This window comes from Colletes gigas, unplaced genomic scaffold (assembly GCF_013123115.1).
Source record: "Colletes gigas isolate AHSC1104 unplaced genomic scaffold, ASM1312311v1 Colletes_gigas_Sc00011, whole genome shotgun sequence".
NCBI classification, from domain to species: domain Eukaryota; kingdom Metazoa; phylum Arthropoda; class Insecta; order Hymenoptera; family Colletidae; genus Colletes; species Colletes gigas.
The window spans coordinates 2,439,463-2,457,655 of NW_025106640.1; the positions used below are offsets into that span (position 1 = coordinate 2,439,463).

At 36.3% G+C, this 18,193-nt stretch overlaps 1 protein-coding gene across 2 annotated transcripts in view; it reads right to left on the minus strand.

Annotated features, from left to right (window-relative positions):
• LOC122398171 (cysteine-rich secretory protein 2-like) overlaps nucleotides 1–18,193 on the minus strand; it is a 117,154-nt gene that overhangs the window by 24,923 nt on the left and 74,038 nt on the right. The gene's annotated exons all lie outside the window — the stretch shown is intronic.

The window sequence follows — 18,193 nt, forward strand, 5'->3', positions numbered from 1 at the left end:
TAGGCCAAACTCGAATATCACGTGTTCAATTTCACGTCAAACGTGAATAACACGAATCTGGCTCGTTATCGTCTGAGAAAGTGAATCTAATTTTTTAGATAACTCTGAAACTGGGTTTCAAATATTATTGTAAAGCTTGAAGATGGTTCGAGCTTTAATGCAGAATTTTTTTAACACTAGAATTACCGACAATTATAATGAATTTATTGTACCAAAGAAATTAAAACGATGGATACATGAAAAAATATATGATGCAATGGAAATAAATGTATACTCATTCTCTTATAGAAAATTGCAGTAAACTTTGAAAAATTCAGTAGAATAAATTTTGAACAAGTCTTATTAGAAATTACGAATGGGTCATTTTGAGTGCTTTGGTAGTTCTAGTGTTAGAATAGACATTGTATTCTCTGTGTTTTGATTTTGGAAACAGAGTTATTTTCTCACCCCCCTGAAAATATGCTGTTTGAGAAAGTGAATTTAATGTAGCAAAAAAATAATTTTTTAGATAACCCTGAAACTGAGTTTCAAATATTATTATAAAGTTTGAAGATGGTTTGAGCTTTAATGCAGAATTTTTTTTAACATAGACAACGTATTCTCCGTGTTGTGATTTTCAATACAGAACGCGCGAGAATTAGAATAGTTTTTGTAAAAATACAAGATTCGCGAAACGAGCATCGATCGACGAAACAGGCGTCAGCGTCGAATAAAAGAAAAGATATCTCCTCGTTCCGTGAACTCTCCTCCTGCGAGATACGTATTCCAAAAACGTGAGAAGACTCCGTGAACGTAAAACGGGAAAATAAAACGGCAAGTCAGCAGGAGTGCGACCTATGAAGTGCACTCAAGCGCTACGAGTCTCCGCGGCTGAAAGTTGAACTTTTTCAAAACAGTATTACACCTAGATTGCACGGCTCAAAAAAATCGAAGCCTTCGAGGTTCGAGGAGAGCTGTGATATTTCTATCGTACCATCCAATGAATCATCTTAATAAAATACATATCTAGTAAAATAATAAAATTACTATGTACCAGTAATATTTTTCTTACTTAACACTTTAGAAATTATAAATGTAACCTCAACAAACGTAACAAATTGAATGTACGATAAAATGGTGACTGATACGGTAGATCACGCACACGTGACAGTGGCCATTGTCTAGTAGCTCGCGAAGTCACGTATACGTGACAACGGCCGTCAAAGTGTTAACATACGATAATAGGCTGCGAACAAAATGGTTTCCCCCTATATTATAAACTACAAAAATAGTAACATAAAATAAGTATTTAAATTGTAATTTTGAGTCAAATTGTAAGTCCATTCAGAGAAAAATTCTCTTCTAAATAATGAATCGTTTCTTTTTAATGTTTTTAATAAATTCTATGAAAATATTGGTGCAATTAACTTCTGGCCAAATTTAACAACATTCGTGCATGAAACCCATCAGTTTGAAATAATTGAAAATGCTTCTGTACGATCGACTTTTATCTCTGAAACTGGGAAAACCAGAGTGACGAGGTTATCGTTGCGTCGCCTTTAGGTCCCTTATATTTTCATTTCCTGTTCCTTTCTGGCCGACCGCCCCCGCCCCTCGTCCCTGATTTCCCGTTTTCTCGCACGTTCACCTGCCTATCTGAAGCGGATACGAGCACGAGACGTCGTTTCATCGCGAAAAGAGCAGAGATAAGAGAGCTAGGTAAGAGCTTTTCTTTAATGAATCTCCCCCATTCGCGCAAATATAAGCTCACTCGCGAGAAACTGACGCCAAAAATCCAATGCACGGGCCTCGAAATGACTAAACACCTTGCACGAACGATTTAAAAATATTTTTAATCGTTAAAATAGTACCATGCTTGTGAGGAAAAAAAATTATAAAATTCATTTCAAAAACTCTCCGGAAGCTTTATATTCAGTCTTCTTTAGTAAATAATATAATAATGTATCGATACAATTGTATAATAAACCAAAAGAAGAATAAGAGATAATTGAACGCAGAATAAAAATAAAATGTTTCTTCGATCGGTCATAAAACAAATTCCACGCGTAAAATGAAAACAAAACAATTGAGAATATATAGCATATTAAATATTGCAAATTTCGAAATTGTTTTTAATCGTATTAGAAGAAGAAAGGGAGAGACCATTTCCTTATTTCATTTGATAAAATGTAATATTCTGCGGAATATAATACCGCGAATAGTCGCAATATATATTCAATTTTATTCTATATTTCGCTGGAAAATTTTTGTACTTCAGACGGAGACAGTCGAGTCTAAATCCTCTGGCTATATTTTAGAATTTCTGAAATTCAGTGGAACAAGTCTATAATTGGTCAGACTCAGCCTACTTTGGTCGGACCAATTCTTGACCAGTTTCACTGAATTCCAGAATCCAGAAACTCTAAACAATAATAATGATACATCGTTATTATCAGAGAATTTTATTCGATATCGAAAGCAGAATTAAATAAAGTATGATACACGGAAGCGAGGAACAAAACACGTTGCAAAAGCACATACACACGTTATTCGTAATTTAATCTCTCGCGAGGAATAACATCGAATAATAGATGAAGTTTCGTAACAGCATTTTTGGTGGATCCCCGTCCGTTTCACGGGTACAATAATAATATTTCAATTTCTATAATCGAAAACTTTCCTCCTCGATGAACTAACAAAACAGAATTAATTTTACTCGGAGGAAATAATACACACTCGAAACACCGCACGCTTCCGTGTAAATATCAAATGTTATTCCGTACCTTTCTGGTATTATATCGATTACTCGAGAAGATTCAAAAGCGGAATTTAAATAAAAAATCCCGTCGGACGGAAAAACGAGCTGCAAAATTTTCGAGAGCCCGTCGCGCGCATCAAAAGCATAGAAACGCCCAGCCTCGTTAATCATAATTCTACGCTTCAGCGGCAAATTTTATTATTCCGCGAACGCGAAACTGGACGTCCCAACGTTGCCAATCACCGAAAAACTATTTCAAAGGCGAGCCTCGCAAACGAAGACAAATCGAGAAGTTATTCGAAACGTGGATCTCTCTTCTAATATACTTTTCATTCGAGTTTTTAATGATCTACAATATTTAAGCTACAAGTTACATTACTTCATACACCATAATTAAAATTACATAAGCACATAAATATATTCAAAGAATCTAAATCAACGATCAATCTGTTAAAGTATCATTTCATATAAAATACAAATTAACAAACCACAAAGACTTTTATTTGTGTGTTTTTTTACGTTGTAAAAATGCAACTTGTTTCCAAATGTTGGTACGCCTGAGAAAAATTTTAAAGGGAGATTCTAGAGACCAAAATAAGACGAAAATCAAGAATACCAATTTGTTGATCGAGGCTCCGTCAAAAAGTTATTAACGTTTGAAGTTTAAAGAGCGCAGCTGATGCACAGGCGGAACTTGAAGCGTTAATAACTTTTTAACGAAGCCCCAATGAACAAATTGTTATTCTTGATTTTCGTCTTATTTTGGTCTCCAGAATCTCCCCTTAAAATTTTTCATTGAACACTTGTCTCTTCAATGGCGAGTAAAAATAGAAGCAAACCGAGAAAGCCCCGAAAACGTACAAAAGGTCGAAGCTGACGACGGGGAACGTTTCTGGGCGGCTCGTATCCATCCGTACGTTTCTCGACGTTCGACTGTTCGATAAAAAATTAAAATGCCCGCGGGAAACGACCATACGTCTCGGTAACATGCCAGCGAAATATCCGTTGCTTTACATTTCGCCGTCGATCGTTGCGCCCCGTTACGATGTTTTGCTTTGCCAGTTCCACTCTGCTTACTCAGCGAACGGAGTTGCCGTCGCGGATGAGAGGTTTGAAATTCTGCCAAACATTCGTCCACCCCCCTCGAAGTATCTTTGCAGGTTCGGTGCCTGATACCTGGTAGAGCAAATGGTTCACGAACCCCGTGTATCACCGTCGCGATTTCAGGCCTCGCCGATACGAAGGGTAGAAAAGTATCTTGGATCGCTTTGCATACGTCCACGCGATAAACGAATAAAGGGAACACGCGAAAGAACGACGAGAAATAATCGACGTTCGATCTCGACGACCTGGTGACTTCTCACCACCTGATCGTGTCGATGAACGATCGAAATTTATGTTTATTAATTGGATTAATATTCCCTTGTTTTCGTTTTAAATATCGGAGGATTTCGCGTGCCCGCGTTGGTAAACCTGTAATGAGACCACGGGGTCCTCGAGTTAGGCGGATTTATACCGGGTACTTATACCGGGTTAGGCTGCTAACTGGGACGAACTATAACTCTGTTCCTATCCGGAGCTGAGCGAAACGTAATCTGATTAATGATTTAAGATTATATTATCGGATGAAATCACGTTATTAAGGGCCCATTTCTGTCTAGACTGTCATTTTTTCTGGCCTCTTTTGTGATTTTTTTTTCGGGCGATAGGTAAACTGTTCTGTACTGAAACTTTGTAGATATATTTATTCATCTTATGAGCATGTACAGTGTTTTTTTCATCGAAAAATATTAAAAATTGTAGAAGTTATAATTTCTTGTTTAAAGGAGTATCGCTGTCCAGACTGTCGTTTTCTTGGTCTCTCTTGTGATTTTTTTTTCTGGCGATAGGTAAACTGTTCTGTACTGAGACTTTGCAAATACATTTATTCATCTTTTGAGCATGTACAGTATTTTTTTCATCGAAAAATATTAAAAATTGTGGGAGTTATAGGTTCCTGTTTAAAGGGGTATCGCTGTCTAGACTGTCATTTTTTCGGTCTCCTTTATGATTTTTTGTTTAAAGATAGGTAGGCTCTTTTGCATTGAGACTTTGCAGATATATTTGTATATCTTATGAGAGTGTACAGTATTTTTTTCATCGAGAAATATTAAAAATTGCGGGAGTTATAATTTCTTGTTCAAAGGAGTGTCGCTGTTGGACTGTTGTTTTTTCGGTCTCCTTTGTGATTTTTTGATTAAAGATAGGTAGGCTCTTTTGCATTGAGACTTTGCAGATATATTTATTTATCTCGTGAGCATGTACAGTATTTTTTTCATCGAAAAATATTAAAAATTGTGGGAGTTATAATTTCTTAATTAAATGCCATTAATTAAAAACTATCTTCCACGATATTTCAAGATCTAGCAGACTGATTGAGTTCAAATTTGGAGAGAATACTCAGCAAACATGTCTTTATCGCTGAAACTAGAGATCTTAAAAAATATTGAGTTTTACTATTTTTTTCAATATACTGAAGACAGAAGAAAGGTTAAAAAATAGAAATTCGAAACTTGAAGTGCCGCCATTTCTTTATTTATCAAGATTTTTACTTCCTCCTAGTTCCTGCTATAATTACACCCTTCCTAATGAAGATACTTTTTTCCCCTCTGTTTCAGACCAGCAGTTCAGCTGGAATCGTGAAAGCCAGTACAGCATCTTTATCAGAGTGGCCATTAAACAAGAAGTTACAACTTCCTCAATCTTTAATATTTTTAATAAAAAAAATTCTGTAATGCTTATAACACGAAAAAACGACAGTCCAGACTGCAGTACTTTTATCCTCTTAATCATATTAAATGACTATTCAGTAGTTTATTTATAATTACAATAAATTAATTCCTTTGAAAAGTTCCTACGAATTAAATAATTTTAAAACGTAGAATAAATTGCTTATTCATGTTTATTTAATTTAAGAATTTATTTGCCTGCAGGAATTCGAGCGAATTAAATTCGTTACGCAAACTATAGCAACCATTTGTGTATACCGTCGAAAAATTTAAAAATCGATGCATTAAAGGATACAAGTATGGAAATGCATCCGAAACGAACCTATCGGGACTCCGCTAATGCGCAATTTCGAGCGAAACGAAACTCTTTCGGCCGCAAAATCGTCCCCTCGAACAAAATTAACCGGAACACAAAAAAAACAGGTTTAAATTCCCCGCCAAACACGAATAACGCCCGCGACTGTCAAAGTACCATCGGTTAAAGGGAATTTCGTTTTAATTATACCGGCCCGGCAAATGGTAGAAATTTTAAACGCGCGGGCGATAAACAAAAAGTTCTATCCCGGGCGAGCCATAATTCAGAAGGAAATTAATTTCAACCGTGATCCGTATCGCGTCCAAAAACCACCGTATTTCATCGCGATCCCTTTTTTGCGTACAGCGAAATTACCTCTAACCGCGTTTCACTTGATACCTTCATCCGCGGATTATTTACTCGCGTCGCTGTCCAATTAGAAAAATGAAGGAGCGACGAATTATACGGGACCCGAAAAACCAACCACAACGATGGCCAACCCGCGATAGAATTCGTCGCGTTTCCACTTTAATCCCTGTAAATAGACAAATACAAAACTTTCGCGACATAGTCGTTTTAATAAAAATAGAAATTTAAGTAATAATAAACTTGGGTACACCGTGTATAAAAATTGTTTTTTCTTTTCTGAAACTTTTCTTGCCATTATTTTTATTTATCATCGTTTGTAATTTTAAATTCTTGCAAAAGCAAAGCATTCAAATCTGATCGAACGTAACTTAACTAGTATCAATTTTCTTTGAATATTTTTTTTAATTTGTACGCTTTACCGTCGTCAGGGGAACATTAATTAATTTCCTTCGAATCCACTTAGTGTTACTATCAAAGAGAATTACTAACATGCAGAGTATTCCATGATTCGCTGATGCGTTCAGGTTGATTATGATTTGGAAGATTGCTCGGGAGTTCCGTAAATTGGAGAATTGGTCTCGAGCTACATACGTGACATTAAAGCGTAAATTGACTTTGAAATGTTCTCTAAATACGTTCATTTGAAATGCATACTCCGATATTTATTCGTTGACAAATAAAATCCAAACTTATCCCAAATGGTGAACAAGGAAACGATAAATTGAGAATAAAAAATTTAATCTTGACTCTGATCGAGCAAGCTCATCTCTAGACTACATTAAAAGTACAAAGCTGTAATGGAGGAAAGCGTGAAATCAGGTGAAATGCATACTCCGATATTTATTCGTTGACAAGTCAAATCCAAACTTATTCCAAACGAATTTTATAAAAGTGAACGATGAACAAGGAAACGATAAATTGAGAATAAAAAATTTAATCTTGACTCTGATCGAACAAACTCATCTCGAGCCTAAATTAAAAGTACAAAGCTGTAATGGAGGAAAGTATGAAATTTTACGAATTAAATTCGGGGAAAAGAGATTCTGGGTTGGATGTTCGATGGATGCCTCCGTAAACAAATCGTATTTTTACTTCATTTTGTTGGGAATGTCGAAAGGGGGGCTGTCAAAGGTGGAAAATGTGGTCTCATGCTTCGGTTCCAGTAGTACAAGCAGTGTAGGGTCGGTCAGGTCTGACCAGAGCTCGCCCCGACCACTGAAGCCACCGTTGAAAATCGCGCCGTGTTTCGCACCGCGTTACAAGCTCCGTTACAGGTCCCCAAATCCTCCATGAAAACTAAATAAACTCCCTCGAACTAACGAGTTTCGAAACGGTACCTCTAATACCAAATATTCTGTCGTTTTCCCCAAAATGAAAAATTCAACGTCCAATCAAATAAAACTTACTTCTGCATTTCCATAAAGCACATTACAGAGCACATTACAACGTGTTATCCGTATAAAATTAAGATCACGATTTAAAAAAATATGTGTCCAAGTAGCAACCTTGGAAGATTAATACTTCGACTGAAAAATATACATTTACGTACGTGTAATGCAAATGTATATTTTCCAATGAATACATTCTTCAGTTTTCTTGTTTATTGCCACTCATGAATTACTATTTTTGCTTTATACATGCTGCATCGAGAACTATTATACTAAAGTGTCTGACCATTATTGGTCATTTCTACTTGCACCAGTCTCCTGAACAGATTTAACCTACATGGAACACAATTGGATCCATAATATTTTTACACTCGTATTACATTAAACATTCATTGAATAAAAAATTGTAAAAATACTGTAATTTTTAAACTTGCATAAATAAGTAAGTGAAACAGGTCGATATATGGTCAGACGTTCCATTCTACTTTCCTCTTTCACGATATAACAACTATGCTTCTGTTCTACGAACGCTTCCTTTACAAAGCAAAATTCCATTCATCGACAACTTTATCGCGTGCACTTCGAAGCAACGCAAACATAAATTAACATATCGAAAGCGAGAGCACGGGTCGTAAAGCTCCGGCTGAAGCGTTGTTTTCGAACCTAGCCTCTATATTGTATCGCAGACGCGTAAGACTCTCGGCGCCAGCGTCATAAACCTGACTAAACTCGAATTAAATCTCAGAAACTGCGAGATCCGCGCCATAAACCCGACCGTATTCCGACAAGTCCACTCTTCCGGGTTGAACGTGGAAGAAAATTTTCTACGATTTAATGAAAACAAATTCCCGTTCGTTGTTCCTAAAACGAATGTTTTCCTTTCGTTTTTACCAACGTTCAAGATTTTATTAAATTTTACGGTTTTGGAATATCGTCGAAGGTTTTTCGAAAATTGGTATTTGTTTTGTGGGTAGACAAAGAGTCTTTGGTCAGATAACATTTATCGAGACCTTTGGCCGCGTTATTCGTGGCCTTTATAACCGAATTAACGTCCCTGAAACACGATTTTATCCTCCACTGGCTCGAGATACCTTTGCCTCCGTGGTCAAAGGACAAGAAATCTACGATTCTCATAGCAATCGAACGGAAACCAGAGACAAAGACAAAGAGGGTAGACCAATGGCTTCTAATAAGGGTGTTCTGATCGATTTCTTGCCATATCGACTTCCCAGAGACGATTTTTGATTTTTTAAATCGATTCTTAAACGCCTGATTTTAATGTAAATTCACTTTTTCATGGAGCATAGAATCAACAATTGAATGTTTTCAAAACGATTGTAAATAAGGGATCGAATCGATAGAGAAAGAAATATATTTTTAACCCTCTATGAGCACGTGTTACTATTCACATGCTGATATATCGAAATTTTGACAAATAATTTTAGTTTTTTTCACAAGATAACGTCTTAATTAGTGTCTCTTGAAATAATTAATAATAATATTGATGACGGTTGGTAGCACTATAAACCTGAAACATCAATGTAAATGCCTTGCAAGTTCATATTTAAGAAAAAAATTCGACCCATACAGGGTTGATTCACTTTTTTATGGAACAAATGAAACGATGCATAGAATCAACAATTGAATGTTTTCAAAACGATTGTAAATAAAGTATCGATAGAGAAAGACAAATATTTTTAACCCTCTATGAGCACGTGTTACTATTCACCTACTGATATATCGAAATTTTGACAAATAATTTTAGTTTTTTTCACAAGATGACGTCTTAATTAGTGTCTCTTGAAATAATTAATAATAATATTGATGACGGTTGGTAGCACTATAAACCTGAAACATCAATGTAAATGCCTTGCAAGTTCATATTTAAGAAAAAAATTCGACCCATATAGAGGGTCGACACGTTGACCGACGCGGTGGTCACCGGTGACCGGCACTCGAAATTCCCACTGCTTTGTAAATGATTTTTCAAGCCCTCACATACTTGTAAAATTGTACTCGATTGTTATTATAAATGCAATTGATATTGAATACTTCTATTTTTTACGCCAAATTGAGCTTGCAAGCTGTGCAAGTTCATATATAGAGCTTTAAAGTAAAATTAACTTTCGTACTCTTACGAAAGTTACGAAACTGGGTGTACGTTGCGTGTCGAGTGATGGTCAGAAGTGGGACAGCGCAGGATCGTACTATAATATGAGTACCAAGATCCTAATTTAAACCGTTTGATTGGATTTTAATAATAGATCGATTCGCCTCTCCTCGATTTCCCTTCGAAAGTAACTGGAGTAGCAAAAATTAGGTAAAGTCATCAAATTGCAAAATTATTAACTTTCTTTCGACTTTAGAGAGAAAAAATAATGCTGCAGCGGATGGTGGAACACAGTATCGTGGGCGCTGTGGTTAAAAAAAGAATATTATACAAAAATGGACCGGAAACGAGTACGATGAAAGGAGTACGAGGGACACTCGTTCACGATTTTCCTTTGCCGCTTTCCTGGACGAAACCGGGCCAGCGAAACTTTTTCCAATGCGCGTTCGTTCGAGTAAAATATCGGCCAAATAACGTCCCTGCCAGCAAATGGCCATTAATTCGCGGGGAGAGGACCGCCTCGCAGACTCGTCCCGAGGAACTTCGCCCTGTTTTCCGATACTGACCCTTTAGTGCCATCGGTCTGTGCTTCGCCCTCGGCCTCTCCGGTTCCTCGTTCCGGGCAAGTTTCCACGAATTTGGCACCCACGGTGTCCGACCTCTCTATTCGAACGTCCGGATTCGTGTCGCTGCCGGACGATCAAATAGCCTAACAGCCATGAATATGCAAGCGTCGAAATATGGCGGCGACTCGGTACGAACGATCGCTTAAAGGTCCATTTATAGACCCATCCACGAATCCACCTCGGAGATTCTTTGATTCTATAATTTATTAACGCAGCGGAAGTTACGTCACTGTCGATAGAAATGTAATTTATATTTTTGTAACTTGTCTCCAAGTTGAACAAAATTATTACTCGATAAAAGGGTGCATTTTTTATAATAGGGACTTTTGTACATTTTGTATATTTTCGACAAACAATTTTTTTCTCGAAAGTGTGTGGGAATTTGGGGGTATGTGTATTCACTAAAAATGATTGTAATTCACCCCTACGATGGAAAATAATTTTTTTACAAGGTTTTGAAATTTCTTTTTATCGTCGAGTTTAGGCATTTCGCGAATTTTTTTCTTGAAAATGCGCAGGATTTCTGGGGTATGCGTAATGGCTAAAAATGATTGTAATCGACCCCTGCAACCGAACATAATTTTTCCAGAACGATTTGAAATTATTTAATTTCGTCTAAAAATTTCAGTATCTACTCGATTTTTTTTCTCGAAAGTGAGTAGGATATTAGAGGTGTGTGTATTCGCCAAAAATGGTTGTATTTGACCCTAGAATCTGGCAATAATTTTTTCAGAACGATTTAAAATATTTTTTTTTTGTTCAAAAATTTAGGCACCTACTCGAATTTTTTTCTCGAAACTGGGTAGGATTTTATGGATATGACTATTCACAAAAAATGATTGTCATTGACCCTCGTAACCGAAAATAATTTTTTCATGGCGCTTTGAAATTTTTTTTTTCGCCGAGAAATTTCAGCAGCTATTCCCTGTCGATTATTCTTAAAAATTCGTTCCTGATTTTTAATAAATTTGTTTGACGCTCTACAGAAAAGTTTTTTAATACTTTTTTGTAGGTACCCATGGGCTCTGACTCAGACAAAAATTTCAATGCGATACCTTTACTATTGTAGGAGTTATGGCCGTTTGAAAATTGGACCACTTTTATGGGGGTTTTCTCACTTTACGGGGTTAAAGAACAACTTTCCGAGTATTTTTGGAATTTCTACATATTCTCCACTAAAATACGCGTTGTTTGCCTTTTTAAACATTAAAATCGACCAATCCGTTCAGGAGTTATGATGTTTTAAAGATACGCATGAAATTTCAGTGAAACATATCAATGGTATGGTCAGACATGACATTTTCGGTAATGAATTTTTTTCTCGAAAGCGCGTAGGAAATCGGGGGTATATATATTCACCAAAAATGATTGTAATTAACCCCTGCAACTAAGAATAATTTTTTTAGAACGATTTGAAATTTTTCAATTTCGCCGAAAAATGCCAGCACCTACTCGAATTTTTTTCTCGAAACTGGGTAGGATTTCGGGGATATGTCTATTCACCAAAAATGATTGTAATTAACCCCTGCAACTAAGAATAATTTTTTTAGAACGATTTGAAATTTTTCAATTTCGCCGAAAAATGCCAGCACCTACTCGAATTTTTTTCTCGAAACTGGGTAGGATTTCGGGGATATGTCTATTCACCAAAAATGATTGCAATTAACCCCTGCAACTAAAAATAATTTTTCCAGAATAATTTGAAATTTTTTAATTTCGCCGAAAAATGTCAGCACCTACTCGAATTTTTTTCTCGAAACTGGGTAGAAATTCAGGGATATGTCTATTCACCAAAAATGATTGTAATTAACCCTTGCAACTAAAAATAATTTTTCTAGTACGATTTGAAATTTTTTTTTCACCGAGAAATTTCAGCAGCTATCCCCCTGTCGATTATTCTTAAAAATTCGTTCCTGATTTTTAATAAATTTGTTTGACGCTCTACGGAAAAGTTGTTTAATACTTTTTTTTAGATATCCAAGAGCTCTACTTCACAAATAAATTTCAATGAAATACACTCACTATTGTAGGAGTTATGGCAATTTGAAAATTAGACCAGCTTTATATGGTTTTTCTCAATTTACATGGTTAAGGTACAACTTTTCTAATATTTTTACGATTTCTACATATTCTTCACTAAAATACGCGTCGTTTGCATTCCGAAACATTAAAATCCTTCAATCCAGCCAGAAGTTATAACCTTTTAAATGTATTTCCTTAAAAAAAATCAGTCTCAAAATCGTCAAGGGCCAAAATAACACCGGGTGAAACAATTCTATCGGAATTTTGGCGTTGCTGCACCGGGGAGTTGCTCGTATCGCATACTCGAAACGAAGACACCCAAACAGTTGGTATCGAAACTTGGTGGCCGACGACTACGGGTCCAGAACGTCACAAGTTACGCTCGAATTTACGAGCCCGAAAGTTGCTACACGTTGAACAAGTTCGCTCGCGGGTCCGACATCAACGCGCGTTAATTCCGCCGTTGTTGTTGAACTCGTATATTATGCTTATTTTATTTCGGTAAACTCTGTCCCCCCGGTCGCCGAGGCTCGTAACGACGTAACAGCTTAATTTCGCGCGGCATGTAGGTCAGAAAAATTAAGAACAGAGACTGCGACATTCCCCTCTCTCGTTTTCGAGATTGTTCTGCTTTGTCGACCCCTCCTTTGACCCGAGACGCCTCGCGAAATTATCGTCGAGCTCTCTCGTTCCCGGCTGCTCGACTTTTCCGGGGCCAAAGCGAAAACGCACTCTGGGTTGCTTCGTGAAAGATTTATGCTTGTTCCTCGATACCTTAAACAGTCTAAGAGATGAAACACGATCCCAAAACTCGTGGAAAAATTATTCGATGTTTGGATCCAACTTTCTAACTTCGTCTTAAAATTCTTGGTCATAGATGTCTCGAGCTTCTTTTGTCTCAAATATTTTTTTTTTAACACTAGATTTACGGGCATTGATCGCACGTATATTTATTGATACCTTTCATGTTGACGATTACCATACAATACGAATATGTATTCATACCAGAGCATCAATCAAATTCAACATAAGTTGTTAAAAAATAATATTTATGCGTTCTGCAATTTTAAATATGGGATCAGACACCAAAATGACGGTTTCCGTAAATCTAGTGTTAAACGTCTATGTAACATTTGACTTTTTTAATATCAGCTAGGACCAACTTCTTCGTTGAATCATACGTATATAGTATGGAAATGCAGAAAATATTTAACAAACAGAAATATACGTATTTATACAAAATTTGTATTATCGAGACTGACAGGCTATAGGCGATTGCCTTTAAAACCTGTTCGTATAAATCTCATTGCGACGAAAACCGTGGGAAATCGAATGGAAACTTTGTCCGCGGATAATTCGTGGCAAATATTCCGAGCGTTCGCGATAAATTCCGTTTTATATACGGTCGGCGAGAGAGCTTGTAAATCGACGGTTTCGAGTACCTCGTTACGCATAAATAACGTCGAAAAGTGAACGAAGTACGTGTCGGAGTCTGTTGCATACGATCGACACCTTTTTGCGAGTTAATGATCGGCCCCGCGATCTCGATTCCTGGCGACTCGCGTGCTCGACACCTTCGATCCCTTTCTGTCTCAGTAGTCTATCGGTAATCGATCGTATCCGTCCACCGTGAATGTAAACGGTGACCCAAAGTATGCCGTCGAGACCCCGGAGAAAACGATTACTGTTTTCTAGGAAGAAAAAAACCAGACATCGAGCAAAACACGTCTCACGAGAAAGAAATCAGATCCAAAACGAACCACAAATTAACCCATAATTAAGTTGCCTTTCTTCTTGTGGGATTTAAAAAATCGAATTTTTTTTTGCATTGTCTTTTAGTATGTAGTCTCGAAAATATATCTACCAAATATTAAATTGAAATTTGAAAAACTAACGAAGTTATAGCCTGCTGAAATGTACCACGTGTAGGTATAAGTGGACGTAAAACTTTAAGTTGTCTTTTTACTTTGTGGGATTTAAAAAATTGATTTTTTTTGCATTTTCTTTAAGTTTGTAGTCTCGAAAATATGTCTACCAAATATTAAATTGAAATTTGAAAAACTAACGAAGTTATAGCCTGCTGAAATGTACCACGCGCAGGTACAACTGGACGTGACACTTGAAATTGCCTTTCTACCTTGTGGGATTTAAAAAATCGAATTTTTATTTGCATTGTCTTTTAGTATGTAGTCTCGAAAATATATCTACCAAATATTAAATTGAAATTTGAAAAACTAACGAAGTTATAGCCTGCTGAAATGTACCACGTGTAGGTATAAGTGGATGTAAAACTAAAAGTTGCCTTTTTACTTTGTGGGATTTAAAAAATCGAATTTTTTTGCATTTTCTCTTAGTATGTAGTCTCGAAAATATATCTACCAAATATTAAATTGAAATTTGAAAAACTAACGAAGTTATAGCCTGCTGAAATGTACCACGTGTAGGTATAAGTGGACGTAAAACTTTAAGTTGTCTTTTTACTTTGTGGGATTTAAAAAATCGAATTTTTTTTGCATTTTATTTTAGTACGTAGTCTCGAAAATATGTCTACCAAATATTAAATTGAAATTTGAAAAACTAACGAAGTTATAGCCTGCTGAAATGTACCACGCGCAGGTACAACTGGACGCGACACTTGAAATTGCCTTTCTACCTTGTGGGATTTAAAAAATCGAATTTTTATTTGCATTGTCTTTTAGTATGTAGTCTCGAAAATATATCTACCAAATATTAAATTGAAATTTGAAAAACTAACGAAGTTATAGCCTGCTGAAATGTACCACGTGTAGGTATAAGTGGATGTAAAACTAAAAGTTGCCTTTTTACTTTGTGGGATTTAAAAAATCGAATTTTTTTGCATTTTCTCTTAGTATGTAGTCTCGAAAATATATCTACCAAATATTAAATTGAAATTTGAAAAACTAACGAAGTTATAGCCTGCTGAAATGTACCACGTGTAGGTATAAGTGGACGTGACACTTGAAATTGCCTTTTTACTTTGTGGGATTTAAAAAATCGAATTTTTTTGCATTTTCTCTTAGTATGTAGTCTCGAAAATATATCTACCAAATATTAAATTGAAATTTGAAAAACTAACGAAGTTATAGCCTGCTGAAATGTACCACGTGTAGGTATAAGTGGACGTGACACTTGAAATTGCCTTTCTACCTTGTGGAATTTAAAAAATCGAATTTTTTTTTGCATTGTCTTTTAGTATGTAGTCTCGAAAATATGTCTACCCAATATTAAATTGAAATTTGAAAAACTAACGAAGTTATAACAACTGGACGTGAAGCTTTGAAGCTGTTTTTCTCGAAACTACATTTTTCGACACTGAGTATGTGATAACGAGAAAACTATTGAAGATATCAACGTGAAATTTATACAGTATCTTTAGAACTGGTCTCCCTATAGCACGAACTAGGATAATAGCGATATATGCTATACTTCTTCTTCTATTAACAAAAAAGCAACCGAATATATGAAAATATTCAGTATTTTTTCGTAAAATAGCTTCCATTTTGCCATTTATTGTTTTTTTTTTAGAAGATCCTAGTTCATGCTGTAATCACACTCATTTGCATTAAGAATATCATTGGTTTCTGGATTTCGGATAACTTGTTAGCGAGATATCATATACATAGTCGTGAAAATTGTTCGTAAAAACTGTTGTTTGTTGATCGACAAAAACAGCGTAATCAATAGATATTATGCGCTGCGAAAATTCATCAACCTAGCTAAATATATAATAAATGCATCTACAAAACCTGGAATTAATCGCTCTTTAATAGCCCGCAAAAAAAAATCACAAAGAAATATGTATTTTTCGTGCCTACAAGGTAGAATGGCCCCTCAAAAAACGTAATCAATGGATATTATGCGTTGCAAAAATTCGTAAACCTAGCTAAATATATAATAAATGCATCTACAAAACCTGGAATTAATCGCTCTTTAATAGCCCGCAAAAAAAAAATCACAAACATCTATTTTTCGTGCCTACAAGGTAGAATGGCCCCTCAAAAGAAGCAACAAGAATAAATTATTGTGATCGAGTTAAAAACGTGTTACACTCTGGAGAGGGGGGGGGGTCGAGTCTGATTATTTTACTAATTAAAAGAGACAAAGTGGAGACAAAAAATGGGTCGCAGAAATATTATTTTCCTCCCCCTCGAGCGTTCGTTTTTCGACAAAAACGACTTTGGAGATCGTTGAACGCGCCCGTGCAGTTTGCAAATGTGCTCGAATACATAGTAAAAACCAAACGAATGAAAACCCTGTTAAAAGAAAAAGTGGAGATAAAATCTTCTCGTACGAGCCTTCGTTCGCTGGGAAAAATTTGTTTCGAGTATAAATACGATGTACGCAAGTTTTACTGAAATTTGGTTTAGCAAATCTTATTACAGAGACGAGTCCAAAATAATCATTTTGAAACAAACTACCTTTATTTATATTCCCAACGAAATTTTTTAATTCTATATTTCTCGTCAATTTGATTAATTGCTTTGCATATTTTGCGGAACTTTGTTAGAATTTAGAATTTTATTATGAATCAGAATTGTTCGTGAGAATAATTGTAATAATAGTAATAATAGTTATAACCGTCGTCTGAATATTTCGCGGAGCCAAGGAACTTTTAAAATCGCATCAAAGAAACAGTAAATCCGTCGACGGACCCGGGGGGGTTTTCTTTCGCGATCCACGGCGAAGTTTGCCGCGCTATTTTGATAAATTTATGGTGAATTATGGATACGTCGCTCAGCATAATAATAGGAGCCGTAGCGGGCTCCACGGTGGGGAAACTTTAAATCGTATCGCGGAGATAACAAATCCAGAACGAAACGAACGTCGCTTTTTCGGGGGAGGCGGAGGAGCACGCTATGCGGGCCGATTCGCCTAACTCGGGGGAAGGGGGATCTTGAATTACTCGTAAACTACTCTGCGCGAGGGGCAAAAAAAAAAGTTCCAAGAAACTTCAAAGAGACGAATGCATAAAACGGTAATCAGACCAGATTCGGCGACTTTGTTCTCCTCGATCGATAGTTTAGTCTGGAAATTCGGAATCGTAGTGGACGTTTTCAGTTATCTTTATTATTATATCAGAATATAAAGTCCTACGAATTATTTAAGGTGTGTTAACTTCTGTAAAAAACTGTTAGATAGACGTTAAAAAATAATAGATCGTTCGAGCGTCAAAATAATATCAAAATAATAATTATACAAAGAAATATATTTAGTTCTGTTATGGTGGACGCGTTATCAATACAGAAATAAAAATTCAAAAATCGAGTAACATTGTCCATGTTTGTAAACACAAACGCTTGGAAATTCGACAAACATTCAAGCTCGATTTTCCTGGAAAAAACAAGACCAGAATGAAAAAAATTTATCCATGCATTTCTGAATTATTTCATTCATCGTTTCAATCGTGAACATATAACGTGTACAGATCGGTGCAACGATACACAAAATCGGTAAATTATTTCAGCCTCGTGTGAATTTCGATCCCCAACACCCGCGACGGATGAATTTGAAAGAAAATATTTTTCCATGGGGAATGTTTTCGTTCAACATCGGTAAACGTCGACTGTTTTCGGCCCGACGGTATTTAATTCGCCCCCGGACCTTTGTGAGCCTCATCGGAATTTCCATATATGTAAACGCGCCCGGCGCGATAGTTTAAACGCAGCCTCGAATGCAAATGCATTTTTCGAGCGTCTCTTCGCCGCTGGTGTCGTGATTTACCACGGAGCTCGTCAAAGCACGCGAACGGATTTCGTCTTCCCGCGAACTTTTCGCGATCGATTCTCGACGATAGAAACTTTATTACGCGGTTCTCGACTTCTCTGTAAATTGTTATAAATGTGTGAAGTTCGACAAC